Here is a 17470-nt window from a genome sequence, read left to right on the forward strand (position 1 = left end):
AAGGCGTCCCTTCCTAATACTGAATTGCAGCGGTATATATGAATGTTTTGTGACCCAAATGCAGTCGCAAAACATTTGCATTTTACCACCTACCTCAAGTAGGTGGTTACCCATTTGCAAAGGGGAAGGGGTCCTCAAGAAACCCCTTCCCCTTTGTGAATGCATGTGAAAAAAAAAATTTAAGAGCTGGCACGGGTCCCACAGACCACTGCCTCCTCTTAAAAAATGAAAAGAAAACTTTTAATTTTTCTTTTTAAACGCATCTCGTTTTCCTTTAAGGAAAACAGCTGCATTTTTTTTTTAAAAATAGCTTCATTTTAAAGCAGTCACAGACATGGTGGTCTGCTGAGCCCAGCACGCCACCATCCCTGTGATTATAGCCATTCACAATGGATTGCAAATTGCGACCTACCTCATGAACATTAATGCAAGCCTTTGGGAATCGCTAAATGAAACTCCTGAATCTTAATACATTCAAATAGCGATTACATAATTGCGATTTGCAGATAATCGCAATTAGGTAATCGCTATTTGGAAAAATGATACATCTGGCCCTGTATTTTTAAATTTCAGAAATCTGAGAGGCTCGGCCTAGTGGCCTACTGAAGAGTTCTATATACAACTGACATTGTAATGCATTTAAAAATGCTTTAGTCTATAATACCAAGTGAGGGATCCGTTAAATACCACTTCATGTAGATGCTGGAAGTGTAATTTAGGCTGTGAGCTATAAGCACAAGAAATACCCGGACAAGTGACTTCTATGTTAAAGGAGTATTGAAGGAGGAATTGTGCATGTTTTAATGTTTACCACTACACAAAATCACTGAAGATGGTGCAAAGCAATAAAACCACTTAATGTTTACCGTACAAATTTGCGGTTGTCTGTGTGTGTCAAAACCAGAAAAGGTGTTGTGCATGTCCTAGTGCCACAATATAACAGATTCATTCAGGTTTGCATAAGATTCTCCTTGTTTAATACAACCCTCCCTTAAGGCAGCCACATTTAAAAACATTAAGATGACAGACAGGCTCCGGCATTTGTTGAGGTGACAAAAGAAGAGGTGCCAAGACTTCTTTGGCATCTAGCTAGCAGCATTTCCAACATTCAGAAGCAGAGCGCAGTCCTGATGAGTCAGTGCACTGTCTCCAGATCCCTAGCAAATTATATGAGCAAGTTAAATTCATCGCTAGCAATGAGTGTGTTAGTGAGTGCCAGAAAAACTGGTAAACATTACCCCTCAAGTCATCTCCAGGACAGGGAGCGGGGGTACTCTGTCATCGACATTGATTACAGTGGTCAGAGGGATGGGGACAGGAATTGGAGTAAAGAAGGTCACATAGTGACATAGCATCTGGAAAGTTTAACACAAGCGTCAGGAAACTATAATACAAGCTGTTAATTGTAATAATGAGTGTAGTATGAAATAGCAATAAAAGATTGAGACATGGAAGTTGACAAGTGCATAATATTCGCATCTGTTGACATGCATAATTTCGGATACTAGACTAGCGTTGGATTTAGAGAATAAATGAAAATAGGCATACAGCCATCACTGTCAAAAACGCGTTGTACTCCTATGTATACCATAAAGGCAAGTGTACAACTAGAGGATGGTAAGTGAAAACCGTGTCACATGGAAACGAGGCACTCTTCAGTGATGCTGATGTGGTGTTTATGCCTATTGCACTTCAGAGGTGCAACAAAAGAACCACAGGGTCAGAAGACCGAGGAAACATCATATTGGCATCACTCATTGTGTGTAATCTTTTATTCTAAGGCGTGTAGTAAGTGCACCCAATTAGGGTGTCAAATCCTAAATCCACTTACCTAACAATACCAAATGTAACTTAATTTAGGGAGCATGCACACTTTTTAAAAACAACAACAAAGAACAATATAAGCAGAAAAAAGTATAATTTATTAAACTAAAGTGAATCATAGAACAGCAGCAATTTCATTTCATAGTATTGAAGAATCTTGGTATTTCACACCACTGGACCAGCCCCTCTTTCCTACTTCACACAAAACAGTCATTCATTGTAATCTACCAATCTCTTACCTCAAAAATCATTGAGAGAACTAAGGTATAACAGAGTCGCAGTCTGAAGACGAGAGCTATTGTGACTTAATCGATTTGAGAATCCTAATATATTATTTCTCAGTTGTATCTTCAACAACATTGTTTTGTCGAAATACGAAGATAATGCTATGCCCTACTCCAAACTGAAGTATACAGAAAAGTGATGGATGGAATAATTGAGATAATCTCAGCCACTGGTAATTAATCAGGGTCGCATCCCAGTCCATTGTTGTTTTGCACACTACTCCACCACTATTCCAGTTTGGACCCACCTATATGCAAACCTGTCTTGACCCTGCTCTAGTGGTAGCAGCTCATCCTGAACTGCAAGGCCAGGTCCTCCCTGAACCTGCAACACAAGCAACCCAGGACCGGTTTCCCCCTTGTTAGGACTCATCAGCCTGTTATAGCTTGGTTCATGTGACAGTGTGCACTGGTCCCACTTCTCCTTGTGAGATGAATGTTCCTAATGGGTTCCTTAGTGTTTTCCCTTGTGACTTTTTATTGTACTTTAGTGTCTCTTGAGTAAATCATCAACAATGTATTATTCCTTAAGTCATTATGCACCCTTTTTGGCATTTTCAGAAATTCTTATTTTAGCCTCATAGCGCTCTGCTGAGGACTCTACCAACTTGTTAAAGACCCTGAACCCTTAGTTACAGGCCCAAGCAGCAGACGAGTGAGAGGGCCTTTAGCAACAAATATAGCATAAGGAAGAAGAGTTATACGACTATTTGTACCTTCCATCCACTGAGGCTGAAATGTACTAAATTAAAAAGAGTAAAACAGAAATTATAATAGTGGAATGTTCAGAGCTCCATTGAAGACAATGGGGTACCTCCAGGCTCATACTGGTTGGTATAAGATAAGAGCTCCAACGTTCCATTGTTTGTCTTCATGTTTCTCCCTTTTTAATTTAGAACACTCTATCCGTAGAGGGTGGAATGTTCTAGTAGCCTTATACCCCTTCTGCCACAAGCTATACTGGTTGTTAAAGGCCCTGTCCCTCGTTAAAGGCCTGAGCCGCATTCTGGTTTAGAACCTTTAGCAACCAGTATAGCCCTCGGCTGCGGATTATAAGGCTTTAGACAAACATTGGAATGTTGTAGCAGGTTTATAACAGCCATTATTAGCCATGAGACACAGCATAATGCTTGGACTCCTGCCATATCTGGACTAATGAAAGTACCCCACCAACATGGCAGAATCATGCCCACCCTAGCAGTATTACATTACACTTGCTGTAACAAGTCCAGTGTGTCAAAAGATTTGGTAGATGCAGATAACCATGTTAAAGTGGAGTGGTGTACCAGATAGGAGGCTGATTAAGGGACTGGAGTCACGAATCCAGCCTGTATAACATCAAGCTTAAGCTGGATCTGCCCAATGTTGACAATGTGATTCCTAGCCTCAGTAACCAGCAGAAAGGTGGTACCTTGACTATGTTATAACTTAACAATGATTCAATTGGGGCATTTTAGTAGGGATTTGGCAAAGAGCCACATAATATTTTTAGAACTAGATACCGGATTTACTTTAAACGCATCAGCATTTTGCTAGCATGCAATAGACACTACTCACCTCAGTAGGTGACTGCATTCTTTTTGTGGTCTTTTACTTACATTCATTGATAATATTTGTTTTCCAGTCAAGATATATATAGATATTATTTGGTGCAATGATCAGTGCATGTGAAAAAATGCATAAAAAAAATATTTTCCATGGTTTGTGTATTAAGACCCGTCAGTCATAGGATCGTCTACCCCCAAACATTTTGGATTCACAACTTCTGCTCGGTTGATTTTGTTTTTGTTGACCTAGGGACTCCATGCACTTTACTACTTCCAAGCAGTGCAAAAGTACTTGTGCTCACTCCCGAAAACATGGTAATATTGGCTTACACCTGATTGACGTATTTAGCTTACTTATAAGTCCCTATTAGAGTGGTGTACCATATACCCAGGTCTGGTAATTTAAATGCTACTAGTGGGCTAGCAACATTCACTGTGTCATCCACTTAATTAACTCCTTAAAACTTGTCTTAGGCCTGCCATTGCTGACTGTGTGCATCTTTAAACTGCCATTCGACTTGGCAAAATAATTATGTTGCCAAGCCTAAAACTCCCTTTTGTTACATGTAAGTAACCCCTAACGTAGGCCCTAGACAGCTCATAGGACCCGGAGCATTTTAATTAAAAAGTTCGACATGTACTTTTAATTTGTACACGTCCTAGTAGTAAAAAAAAAAAAAAAAGAAAACTACTGTGAGGCGTATTTCTACCATAGGATAATATTGGGATACATTATTACATTTGATAACTAATACCTTTTCTTTGAAAGCAGACAAAAATATGTTTGATTTCTAGTGAATTGTATCTTCTTTAATGGTAAAGTTTGAGTTGAAGTCGCAATTCGGGAAAATGCCACTTTTAGAAAGTTGGCATTTTCGTATCCTAAGCATTTGATGCCTGAAGCCTGTTTCCTGGGTCACATGACTAGATGCATTTGGCAGTTGGCCTTTGTCTATTCCTCTCAGACAGCCACACAATAGAGGGATTGTTTGTTGTCGTGATTGTGTGGTTGAGTTGTGCACAGCTATATTTGCACATCTAAGACATTGCCTCCGCTCATGCAAAATATGTCACACTAGCCTATTGTGACTGCAGACAGACTGGGACCAGGTCAGTAAGGCAGGAAATTCCAGACTGTTCTCTGAGGGGAAAACTCCAACAGTTTCTTCCACTTCAAAGATGACATCAGTTATAAAAATAGCCTCTCAGGCCCACTCTTCAGTTCACTTCTGGACCTGTGGAAGGACTCTGAGTCCTGCCCGTTCTGTTGCTGTGGCCTGCTGTGTATTTCAGGAGACTGCCCTGCTGAATCAAGAGGACTGTACTGCTGCCTGAGTCCTGCCATGTGTCCTCTGAGGACTACCCTGTTGCTTGAGACCTGCTTTGCTGCCTGAACCCAGGACTTCTAGAGGGGTTCCAAATGCTAGTTGTCTGGCCTCCTGATCAGAGCCTCAAGAACTGATCAGAGCCTAAAGGCTTCAATCATCTCAAACCCTCACCTGGACCCAGCATGGTTGAATCCTGACCCTCCAAATGGCGTCTCCTCATTCCTGTGCCCTTTTAAGTGGTGCTGATGTTGCCCAGATAGTCCAAATCCAAAACTTAGGACTTATAAAAATGTTGTACCAAAAAGGGTTCTGAGAACCAAGAGGAGACAACGACTTAAGTGCTCGCTGATCCTCCCAAAATACACTACCTGTCAGCCTGACTTTGCAGCAGCTCCCTCTACTTTTTTTTCTGCGGGAGCAAATCCTGCTCAGCGTTTCCTCACAGGACAGGTATCTGGTCTCATGGAGCCCTCTTCGGCTACAGCTTGCAGCATCATGGCGCTGGAGATTTTAGACTTCCATAAAAGAGAATAAGGGCTAGATGTACAAAGCATTTTTGCAGTCGCAAACACCTTGATTCACAGAATCAGGCCATCTGTGACCACAAAAATGCTTTTTGAAACATACAAGCACCAAATTGCGATTCAGTAACTTGTTACTGAATATCAGTTTGGGTTAGCGACCCAAAACAAAATCATTATTTGGAAGGGGCATGTTCAGGGCATCCCTTCCAAATAGGGAATCTAAACGGTATGTACTAATGTTTTGCGACAGGAATGTGGTTGCAAAACATTCACACTTTACCACCAATTCAGAGTTGGTGGTAACCCACGCGCAAGTGGGAAGGGGACCAGGTTGGATACCTTCCCTTTCAGGATGTTTAGAAAATATGTTTGAGTAAGCAGTGATCCACTGCCTACTCTGAAAAATAAAGATGAAACACTTCATTTTTATTTTTAAATGCAGCCTGTTTTCCAATCTTGAAAACTGGCTGCATTAAAAAAAAAAAAAAAAAAAATTATTGCTTTATTGAAAAGCAGTCACACACATGATGATCTTCTGCCCACAGCAGGCCGCCATACCTGTGATGGCAGCTAATCCTAGTGTGTCACAAATTGTGACCTACCTCAATAATATTCATGAGGTAGGCCTATTTGCGACCCGCTCCGAATTTCTATGTAGGGAATTTGAGCTAAATAATCCCTTTGTACATTAGTAATGGCGATTACCAAATAGCAATTCTCAAAAAATCGCTATTTGGTAATCAATATTGTTATTGTTCATTCAGCTAACCGTAAGTCCAGATGTAGAAATCATCACCGTGACTTCGTCCTGCAGCTCCCCAACAACAACGCCTCATACTTTGTCATACTTTGACACTGCTAGCTGCCTTGCCCCACTGAACTTTATCTTCTCAGACATTATTCCTGAAAATTTCTTCAATGTTTGAAGGTAAGCGGAGACCGGACCCAATCGACTGGGTGTATCCGAACTGCCCTCCATCGCGATTTTCCATAACTTTAGACTTTGCCCCTGTCTCTCACAACCAGATGTCCATGCTTGGCTGTTTGGTGCTTTAGGCACTATATATTCCACTTTAAACTTTAAAAATTCATAACTCCAGTTCTACCGATTTGAGTTTTGTTGTTTTTTGTGTCAAATAATTTATTAAAATGCACTCTTTTTCTAAATAGGCGTGAGATTTTTCTGGTGTTATGTTTTCCTTTTGTTACTGTTTGTGAGGCATAAATATGTTACTCATTGCCTCTAAGTTACACCCTACTGCTTTTGTGCTAAGCTACCAGAGGGTTAAGCACAGCTTAATTTTGTGACTATTTGAGGTTCACCCTGACAAGGATTGTGGATGTTTTTGCCCCACGGCACCAGATATAGGGCTGATGTGTTTAGTTATGTATCTTTTTAGTTTCTGATAGTGATGTGGAGGCACAGCGGGTCTGTTCTCTTCTATTCTATTCATGTGGATTTCTAAAGTGCATGGCTTATCTAGAAGGGCCTCCCAGCACTGAGACATTGCTTCAATAACATAGTCTTGTGCTTAAATGTTTGCTGACAGAGTAGCTTTGCAAGTTTGGATAAACAGGAAAGTCTTTGTAGGACGAAGCATTCTTGTGGGATTGTATGGTCTAAACAGTCTGTGTATCAGCCAGGGCCCCCCTATCTTACATTGCTCAATGACCAAGACTGAGTGCCTTGAACTGAGTTCTCTTAAGCACTGGGAGCCAGTACAAAGTTGCCAGAGCTGCTGTGGCTGATTGATGTTTAGGGATTTTTAGAAGAATCCAGGCTACAGAATTTTGGATCACCGGGAGTCTTTTTTATGACAGATTTGAAACTCCCCAGGAAGGGAGACTTACCATAATCCTGTCTTGATATTACTACCCGTGAACAACCACTCTACATGACAGTTCAGGCAGTCATCTTAACAGATTTCTTAGTGTCGTGAGTAGGCTGAAACAGTTTGAGGCCAATTTCTTGGTCTATACCTCCATGGAGGGCTTGCTGTCAATCTAAGGGCCCAGTCTCTGGATCTCAGATTTAGGGATGGACCAAGTGTCAAGACAATCTGGGAGAACATATAGGTTAAACAGAGTGGGTCTTAGTTATGAGCCCTGGGGAACCTCACATCTTAGGGGGCCGGTCTTGGAGGCATTCTTCACACTTGAAAAGTTCTGGTTTTTATTGCTATCCCATCGATACCTGCATCTTCCAGCCTTTGAACCAAAACAGGATGTGAGACGGTATCAAAGGTGCTGAGTGCTGAGACCCACTACAGGGAGTGCAGAATTATTAGGCAAGTTGTATTTTTGAGGATTAATATTATTATTGAACAACAACCATGTTCTCAATGAACCCAAAAAACTCATTAATATCAAAGCTGAATATTTTTGGAAGTAGTTTTTAGTTTGTTTTTAGTTTTAGCTATGTTAGGGGGATATCTGTGTGTGCAGGTGACTATTACTGTGCATAATTATTAGGCAACTTAACAAAAAAAAATATATACCCATTTCAATTATTTATTATTACCAGTGAAACCAATATAACATCTCAACATTCACAAATATACATTTCTGACATTCAAAAACAAAACAAAAACAAATCAGTGACCAATATAGCCACCTTTCTTTGCAAGGACACTCAAAAGCCTGCCATCCATGGATTCTGTCAGTGTTTTGATCTGTTCACCATCAACATTGCGAGCAACCACAGCCTCCCAGACACTGTTCAGAGAGGTGTACTGTTTTCCCTCCTTGTAAATCTCACATTTGATGATGGACCACAGGTTCTCAATGGGGTTCAGATCAGGTGAACAAGGAGGCCATGTCATTAGATTTCCTTCTTTTATACCCTTTCTTGCCAGCCACGCTGTGGAGTACTTGGACGCGTGTGATGGAGCATTGTCCTGCATGAAAACCATGTTTTTCTTGAAGGATGCAGACTTCTTCCTGTACCACTGCTTGAAGAAGGTGTCTTCCAGGAACTGGCAGTAGGACTGGGAGTTGAGCTTGACTCCATCCTCAACCCGAAAAGGCCCCACAAGCTCATCTTTGATGATACCAGCCCAAACCAGTACTCCACCTCCACCTTGCTGGCGTCTGAGTCGGACTGGAGCTCTCTGCCCTTTACCAATCCAGCCACGGGCCCATCCATCTGGCCCATCAAGACTCACTCTCATTTCATCAGTCCATAAAACCTTAGAAAAATCAGTCTTGAGATATTTCTTGGCCCAGTCTTGACGTTTCAGCTTGTGTGTCTTGTTCAGTGGTGGTCGTCTTTCAGCCTTTCTTACCTTGGCCATGTCTCTGAGTATTGCACACCTTGTGCTTTTGGGCACTCCAGTGATGTTGCAGCTCTGAAATATGGCCAAACTGGTGGCAAGTGGCATCGTAGCAGCTGCACGCTTGACTTTTCTCAGTTCATGGGCAGTTATTTTGCGCCTTGGTTTTTCCACACGCTTCTTGCGACCCTGTTGACTATTTTGAATGAAACGCTTGATTGTTCGATGATCACGCTTCAGAAGCTTTGCAATTTTAAGAGTGCTGCATCCCTCTGCAAGATATCTCACTATTTTTGACTTTTCTGAGCCTGTCAAGTCCTTCTTTTGACCCATTTTGCCAAAGGAAAGGAAGTTGCCTAATAATTATGCACACCTGATATAGGGTGTTGATGTCATTAGACCACACCCCTTCTCATTACAGAGATGCACATCACCTAATATGCTTAATTGGTAGTAGGCTTTCGAGCCTATACAGCTTGGAGTAAGACAACATGCATAAAGAGGATGATGTGGTCAAAATACTCATTTGCCTAATAATTCTGCACTCCCTGTAGAAGTAGAGCCACTGACCGACCTTGATCAAGAATGACTCTAAGTTCTTCTGTGGCTGCAAGCAGAGCAATTTCTGTACTACTTCCTGGTGTAAAGCCATTCTGGGAAGGATGTAAGAATTTGTCTCGAGGTAAGAGAGGAAACTCTTATTCACAAACTTCTCGAAGATTTTGCTGGGTCCTGGCAAAGGAGGAGAGATAGGTCTGCAATTTTCACAGTTTAGGTGGTCAGCAGAGGGTTTTTCAGCAAAGGATTGACAATGGCATGTTTCCATGCAGGAGGGAATGTCCCAGAAGGATGTCATCAGTGGTTGAACAGGTATGTCAAAGTAGATAAAACTACTTTTCCATCTTTTAGCATTAAATCAGGATGGGGTGGGTACTGCGGGGAGCTTGATTTTACAGGTTTTTTTTTTAATTTCTTCTGTGACCTTCAGATTACGAGCTGGAAAGGCAGTTACATTTTCCTTCCCTGCTTTGCCAACATGCAGCATTTGTAAAGGCTGAATTACATTACTATCCTCTTCGATTGTGAGGAGTATATTGTTTACCTTTTCATGGAAAAAGTTAGTGAGCATGTTGCACAGTGCTTCTAATGAAGGAGGACCAGCTTGAATTTTGGCTGGTTTGATAAGACTGTTCACCAAGTTGAACAGTTCTTTAGCTGAATTTGAGGCATTATCAATATTAGTGGCAATATAGCTAACTTTAGCTTTTCTTATTGCATAATGATATTGTTTTGACTGCTTTATTACAGTTATTCTTGCAGATTTCATCATCATTTTTTCTCCATGTCCTTTCTATTTTTTTTGGATTCTTATTTTAGTTCTACAATTTTTGTTGGGAACCATGGTGCCCGACCTGAACATCCATCCTTTTGTTGTCTTAAAGGGGCTAGATTGTCCACGGTGTTTTTTTATCCACACCTCAAATCTAGTGTACTTATCAGCAATATCCCCTGCCATTTCTGGATTGGAGTTGGCAAGTATGCTCTCCCATGCTGCGGTGTCCAACATTTACCAGCAACATCTTAGACTGGGATGGTGAGGTGGGGGGTGACTTTACTCCCATTTATCCAGAGTTGAAAAGGTATAATCTTATGGTCAGACTAGTAAATATATTTAGGGTCATCTGTGGTCATTTCCTGTTTATTTGAGAATATAGGGTCTAGTAGGTGACCTAACTAATGAGTGGGGATGTAAGTCGTGCCAATTGTATCGCTGCTAGGTTAGGTAAAGGTTTTTTGCAGCCTCACACTTTTGATTCTCTAGATGTAAGTTTAAGTCTCCTAATATTGTAAAATTCGGTTTAGGGAAACTGTGTTCTGTCACCATACCGGAGAGGTTTGCACGATTTTGGTGGCCAAGCCAGGTGGGTGTTACATTAATAAACCTGAAAGTGTTAAGGTTGGGTAGAGTTCAATTCAGAACAGCAGACATTCTCATCCAGGGATAGGAAGAATGTCAGATTTCCCTTTCAGCTTCTCTTTGTGAATGATGACTACTCCTCCTCCTTTCCCTTCGCGGTCACACCTGGCCATTGCATAGCCTTGGGGGAGGGTGATGGCAATTTCAGGCATGGAATCCTCTCTGAGCCTGGTTTCTGTGAGTAACATGGCTATGGGGTCCTTGTCCTCTAGGAAGGAAACCTGCTCAAGGCTTTGTTTAGCTAGTGAACTACAATAAGGAAGATGCATCTGCAACTGTTGGCCGTTTATATTCTTTCCCTCTGGTGTATGCTTAATATTAAATGATTTTGAGTTTTCCACAGTGAATTTACCAACCCCACAGGTCAGGTGAGTGTTATTGCTTGACTCAGTTGCTCTACAGACAGGCCTTGCTTATCGCATGATTTAAAGAGCGAAGTTCATCTGCAGTATAACTTATTCTTTCCCTACATACACGAACAGGGGTCCCATACGGGCTTGCCTGAACGTCACCGCGTCTGACACTTCCCCCACCCCCTCCGGTGCACAATAAGTAGTCGGGCCCGATGAAACACTAGAGCGCTGACCAAGAGTTCGCCCATAACTACTTATAACAGATTTGGTACCGAACATGGCCAAAACCTATTTCTAAACCTATCCATTAGTCCTTTTAGCCCCTCATCCTCAAGTTACATAAAGTGCAAAGATTGATTAAAAACGATATTAAATGGATTCCAAACAACATATTTGCAGTCCTGTTCACCCCTCACCCTTACATAAGGTGCATAGAATGATTTAAAACAATTTTTAAAATGGATACCGAACAGTGTATGTGCAGGGAATGAAAGGCAGCGTTGTGTAAACATGGAGTGTTCTGTCTCATCTGGCTCTTTGTAATCTTTGATACTGTTAAAGGGCTGATGTTTGCAATTTGTGAACTTGGTTGTATACTGGAATGTAAATGCCACATTTTGCATGTTTCCCTGCCAAGACAAGGCACTTTGGGTCTCGTCTGTCATTTTGGGGTTTTCATTTGGGGCCTGGGTGTGCATTGTCAGAGAAGGGGTATGAACATAACTTTGTACAGAGCTGTGCATGCTGTATGACAACAGGATACTGTTAGGCATTGTAACAGACGCAAACAATAGGCTTGGTCTCATTGTTTAGAACATACTTCCTTCCACAGTTGGGAAAAGGTGGCTTCTGACTCTGGAAATAATACTTTACGGCACAACATAAACAGATTTGCATAAAATGATAGGCACCTAAGCATACTCTGAAGACAGCTTTTCTTTTTTCTGATATGGATGCTAGGCGAAAACCCTGAATGACTAACTATTTATTTAGGAGTCAATGTGTGGTTCGAGAATACATGGATGGCCGTAATCCCAAAGATATGGCGTTAGCAATATTCAGATATGACCTTGAGCTTGGTAGACTGGTGTCATATGAAATATATATACCCTAAAGGCAGATAAGCTGGTGTTGACAGAATGACTAAGAGTACTGCCACAAAGGGAAATTTCATAATCACAAGGAACCTAGCAATTTCCAACACCTCACACAAACAAATGTTCTCAGATGAGGTCCGTGACATTTCATAAGGAAGTGCCTAGGGCATGGGACCACCTTCGGACACTTATTCATGCCCTATGAAAATCTTGTATGTAATTCACAATACTTTTGTTGGTATTTTATTTTGATAGTACTATAATAGGTAGGTTACGTGAAGTATAACACAATGCCTTTCTATTTTCTTCTGGTGTAATCATTTCTTCGTTGAAAACGTGAAGAAGGCAAGAATGAGACTTAATCACAGAAATATGGGAATATGGGGTATGGCAGATATTGTCTGAAGAGGAATTGTATGAGATTTGCTTTGCAGAGAAGCAGACTTTGTTCCCTTCACATTCCCAGAGTTAGAGGAAACGGGACCAACAGAAAGCTCCCAAGGATGAAATTGTATATGGAGCTGTCTGTCAGGAGGTAGGTAGTGAAGGTGCGGGGGTCAATTTGGGAGGGGAGTGTATTGTTTCTCTTTGATGTAACGTTGGCTGGCTTTGGCCTGGTGTATCTTATTTCCTGGTTACTGAGTGTAACATGTTGATAATGATAAACAGATTCCAAAAAAAGGATGGAGTTGTACTTACCCTCTTGTTGCAACATGTTCTTATTATCTGATTGAGACTTCTAGTTGAAGATTCCTTACCAGTTCCCCAGGAGTTAGACTGGATCCGGAGATTTTTTCTTCGAGCAGTACCCTTTTGTGTCATCAAGTGGCATCGGTCGACTCTGCGGGCGCTATTGGCGTTGTGGTCGCCGTGATAATGTCGGGGGTAATATATAAATGCTGCCCTCGCGCAGTGACGTCAGTTCTTTTCTTTCAGCACCACGCGCTGATCCGGAGAAGTGCTACCCTGGCTACTTTAGGCTGAATTCGACCATTTTGTCGAGTTTTTTTGTGAAACTGTGGTGCGTCGAGGATGTCCCCGAAGACCGGATTCAAGCCATGCGAGGACTGTCATCGGACAATGTCGGTGACGGATCCTCATTGGGTTTGTCTGTGGTGTCCCAAGCGCAACCACAACCTGAAGTCGTGCTCCGAGTGCCGGGCCATGCACCCGAAGGCTTTGAGGGAGCAGTCCCTAAAGCTAATGGCGGCCCGGCACTCGACTCCACGTAGGTCCCGGTCTTGCTCGAGAGGAAGGTCTCGAGATCGGTCGTGGAGTCATCACCACTCGTCTTCTTCTAAACCCTCAGGTCGAGGGAATAAGAAGAAGTCCCATCGCTCTCTGACTTCGCCCCGTCGCTCGGCTGACGTGACGCGGGAAGAGCATCCACGCTCAAGGCCTCCATCCTCGGAGCCTGCGTCTGGGTCGGGACCGTGCTTCCCCGAGTTTCCCGGAGCCGAAGCGACCCCTGCCCAGCTTAAAGAGTTTTATGAGGCCGTGCGCCTCATATTTGGGCGGTCCGACCCAGATACGGCGCCTTTGGGCCCAAGGGGTTCGGCTGAGGGGCCTTTGGGTTCCGCGCCGGCAGCTTCGGCTCCGGCCACCAAGGTCACCTCCAGATCCGTGCGCGGATCCGTACTGGCGCCAGTCACACCCTTGAGACCTTCCCCGACACCGGGTCAATTATTGACGCTCCCGACGTTAGTGGTGCCCACTATCTGCGTTGATCCAATTCTTATCCCTGATGACTCTGAGTGGTGTCGGACGACAATTCCTTCAACTGCGATGGGGCTTATTCGCCCCAGGTTGGATTCAGACACTTTTTCTTATGGGTACGAGTATGGGGAGGCATTGGAGGGGTCCCTGGACCCTTATGAATACCAGGATGACCCTGCTATGGACTGGGCTCAGGAATTGGGCAAAGCCAGTGGCCTGACTACTTCTCCTGACGCTGGCATGCTGTCTCCTCCTACCCTGGCTATGGCAGAGGGAGCAACTTATTGTATGGTGGTCAGTAGGGCAGCTGAGGTCCTTAGTCTTGAGCTTCCCACTGTTGAGGTCAGGTCTAATCTCCTGACAGAGGTGCTTCAGCCTGGGGCTTCTACTTCAGAACCCCTTTTGCCGTTTAATGAGGCCCTCACCGATGTCCTTTTGGGTACATGGTCCAAACCCAACCCGGGGAATCCTGTGAATAGGCCTATCGCACACAGCCATCGGCCCACTCCGAACGACCCTAAATTCCTGTCCCAACATCCCACGCCTTAGAGTCTTGTGATCCAAGCTTCCTCTACAGGCGCATTCTCTTCCGCACCCCCGGATAGGGAATCCAAAAAGCTGGAACAGTTTGGCAAGAAGTTTTCTTCCTCCAGTCTTGCACTGTGGTCTGTGAACACCGCATGCCTTTTCAGCTGCTATATCCACTCTTTGTGGGATATGGTTGTGCAAGCCCTGCCGCAGATAACAGAGGAGGCCCAAGCTGTGAATGATGGGAGAGATGTGGCAAAGTTCACAATCCGTTGTGGGCAGGACACGACCGACTCTCTGGGCAGATCGGTTGCTACAACGGTGGCCTTACTTCGCCACGCCTGGTTACGCACTTCTGGTTTTTCGGGGGATGCCCAACAGTCACTCATGGACATGCCCTTTGATGGCTTCCGTCTCTTCGGAGACAAAGCGGACTCGGCTTTGGAGAGATTCAAGGATTCTGGGCTACGGCTTGGCCCCTTGGTCTTTCCTCAGCCACTCGCCCACCACAGTCCGCTTTTTGCCCCTTTCGTGGCCACAGAAGGGGCTCCGTGTCGCATCCCCCACCCAGCCACCATGCCTCGCATGCTGTTCAGCCTATGCATGGCTGGGGACGTGTAAGTCCATGTGGCCGTGGGACAGGGAACCAAAGGTCTGCCTAGTCCACCTCTGCCCCCACTGCAGCTTCCAAACCCTTCTAGTCCATCCCTCACTCCCGTCCAGTTGGTGGCAGGATTCGCCATCACCTGCCCCACTGGGAAAATATCACCACGGACAGGCGGGTTTTGCAGATCGTTCGAAAGGGCTACTCTCTCCCTTTCAAACCTGCTCCACCAAACATGCCACCATCTTACAATCACCTTCTAGAGGATCATTTGGCGCTTCTCTGACAGGAAGTCGCAGCTGTCTTGGCCAAGGGAGCTATAGAAAGGGTCCCTATGACAGAAGTAGGTCCTGGTTGTTATTCCAGCTACTTTTTTATACCAAAAAAGGACAAGGGCTTACGTCCTTTCCTAGTCCTTCGGGACTTAAACTACTACCTCAAGAAGGAGAAATGCAAAATGCTCACCCTGGCTCAGGTTCTGTCTGCCTTGGACCCAGGAGACTGGATGGTAGCATTGGACTTGTAGGATGCTTATTTCCACATCCCCATCCTGTCTGCCCACAGATGTTACCTACGATTCGTGGTAGGTCACGAGCACTTTCAGTTTACCGTGCTCCCCTTAGGCCTTACCAGCGTCCCGGGGGTGTTCACGAAAGTGATGGCGGTGGTTGCAGCTCATCTGCGCAGGTTAGGGGTCTCAATCTTTCCCTACCTCGACGACTGGCTGTTGAAGGCGGACTCACCCCAGAAAGTCGTCTCCCACCTTCAGACTACGGCAAACATCCTGCACACGCTAGGGTTCACTATAAATGTGCCGAAGTCACACCTGACCCCCTCTGTCGTTCCCTTTCATCGGAGCGGTTCTGGACACAGTGCAGTTTCGGGCTTATCCTCCCTAAAAGCGAGTCCAAGATATTCAGGCTATGATTCTGATCTTTCGGTCTCTGTCTTGGGTTTCAGTGAGACTGACTCTGAGGCTGCTGAGCTTCATGGCCTCCTGCATCCTGCAGTGGGACATGAAGTTCCAGTGGGTGCAGCATCAGGGGAATCTCTCCTACCTGGTCCAGATCTCGGAGGGGACTGCGAAAGACCTGCATTGATGGCTTTCGAATCCGCATTGGGTCCACGGCAGATCCCTCTCCCTTCCCGAACCAGATCTATCTATAGTGACATGTATCACTTCTGGGTTGGGGCGGCCACATGGGAGAGGCGGAGATCAGAGGACTCTGGTCTCTGGCGGAGTCTGGGCTCCATATCAATCTGCTGGAGCTCCGGGTGATGAGGCTTGCGTTGAAAGCATTCCTTCCCTCTCTCAAAGGGAAAGTGGTGCAGGTGTTCACGGACAATACTACTGCCATGTGGTACTCCAACAAACAGGGCGGAGTGGGGTCCTGGACCCTTTGTCAGGAGGCACTACGCCTCTGGAATGGCTGGAACATCAGGGCATTACCCTGATGGCTCAACATTTGGCGGGCTCCTTCAACGCCAGAGTGGACAAACTCAGCCGTCGATGCACAGCCGATCACGGATGGCATCTTTATCCGGAGGTGGCGCAATGTCTCTTTCAGGAGTGGGAAGAGCCTTGGTTAGATCTGTTCACCTCCGCAGAGAACGCGCAGTGTCAGCTGTTTTGCGCATTAGAGTTTCCAAGACGGCACTCATTTGGAGACGCTTTTCGTCTCGAGTGGAACTCCGGCCTCCTTTCCGCCTTTCCGCCTATACCTCTTCTGCCCACAGTTCTCAAGAAAATCAGGAACAACCGGGCCCAAGTCGTCTTGGTGGCTCCAGACTGGGCACGAAGAGTATGGTATCCAAAGCTATTGAGCATGTCCATCGATCCTCCACTCAGAGTGCATCTTCGGGCGGATCTTCTGTCGCAGCAACAGGGGACGCTTCTTCACCCGAACCTGTCCAACCTCCGCCTTCATGCGTGGAGATTGAGCGACGCCAGTTGACGGCTTTTGCCCTTCCACCCAAGGTCTGCAATGTTATCTTGGCAGCCAGGCGTCCATCAACCAAAAATGTATATGCCTGTTGCTGGAATAAATTTGTGGCCTGGTGTACCAACAAATCTGTTGATCCACTTTCCGCCTCTCTATCCGAGGTTCTTCTGTTCATTCTTTCTTTGGCCCAGCAGGGCTCTGCTTTGGGCACCTGTCTGCCATTTCTGCCTTTCTTAGGTTACCTGATCGTCCCTCACTCTTTAAATCTCCTATTGTGAGTAGATTCCTAAAAGGGCTCACCCATTTATTTCCTCACACTCCATTTATTATTCCTCAGTGGGACCTTGATCTTGTACTTACTTACTTGATGTGTACCCCCTTTGAGCCAATGCATAATTGTCCCTGGCTGCTCCTCACCTTCAAAACTGTCTTTCTGGTCTCTATCACCTCTGCTCGCAGGGTGACTGAGCTT

At 44.6% G+C, this 17470-nt stretch overlaps 1 protein-coding gene across 1 annotated transcript in view; it reads left to right on the plus strand.

The window, feature by feature from the left end:
* Window positions 1-17470, plus strand: part of TUBGCP5 (tubulin gamma complex component 5) — a 326919-nt gene that overhangs the window by 283015 nt on the left and 26434 nt on the right. The window lies entirely within an intron of this gene.

This window comes from Pleurodeles waltl, chromosome 8, assembly GCF_031143425.1.
Source record: "Pleurodeles waltl isolate 20211129_DDA chromosome 8, aPleWal1.hap1.20221129, whole genome shotgun sequence".
NCBI classification, from domain to species: Eukaryota; Metazoa; Chordata; class Amphibia; order Caudata; family Salamandridae; genus Pleurodeles; species Pleurodeles waltl.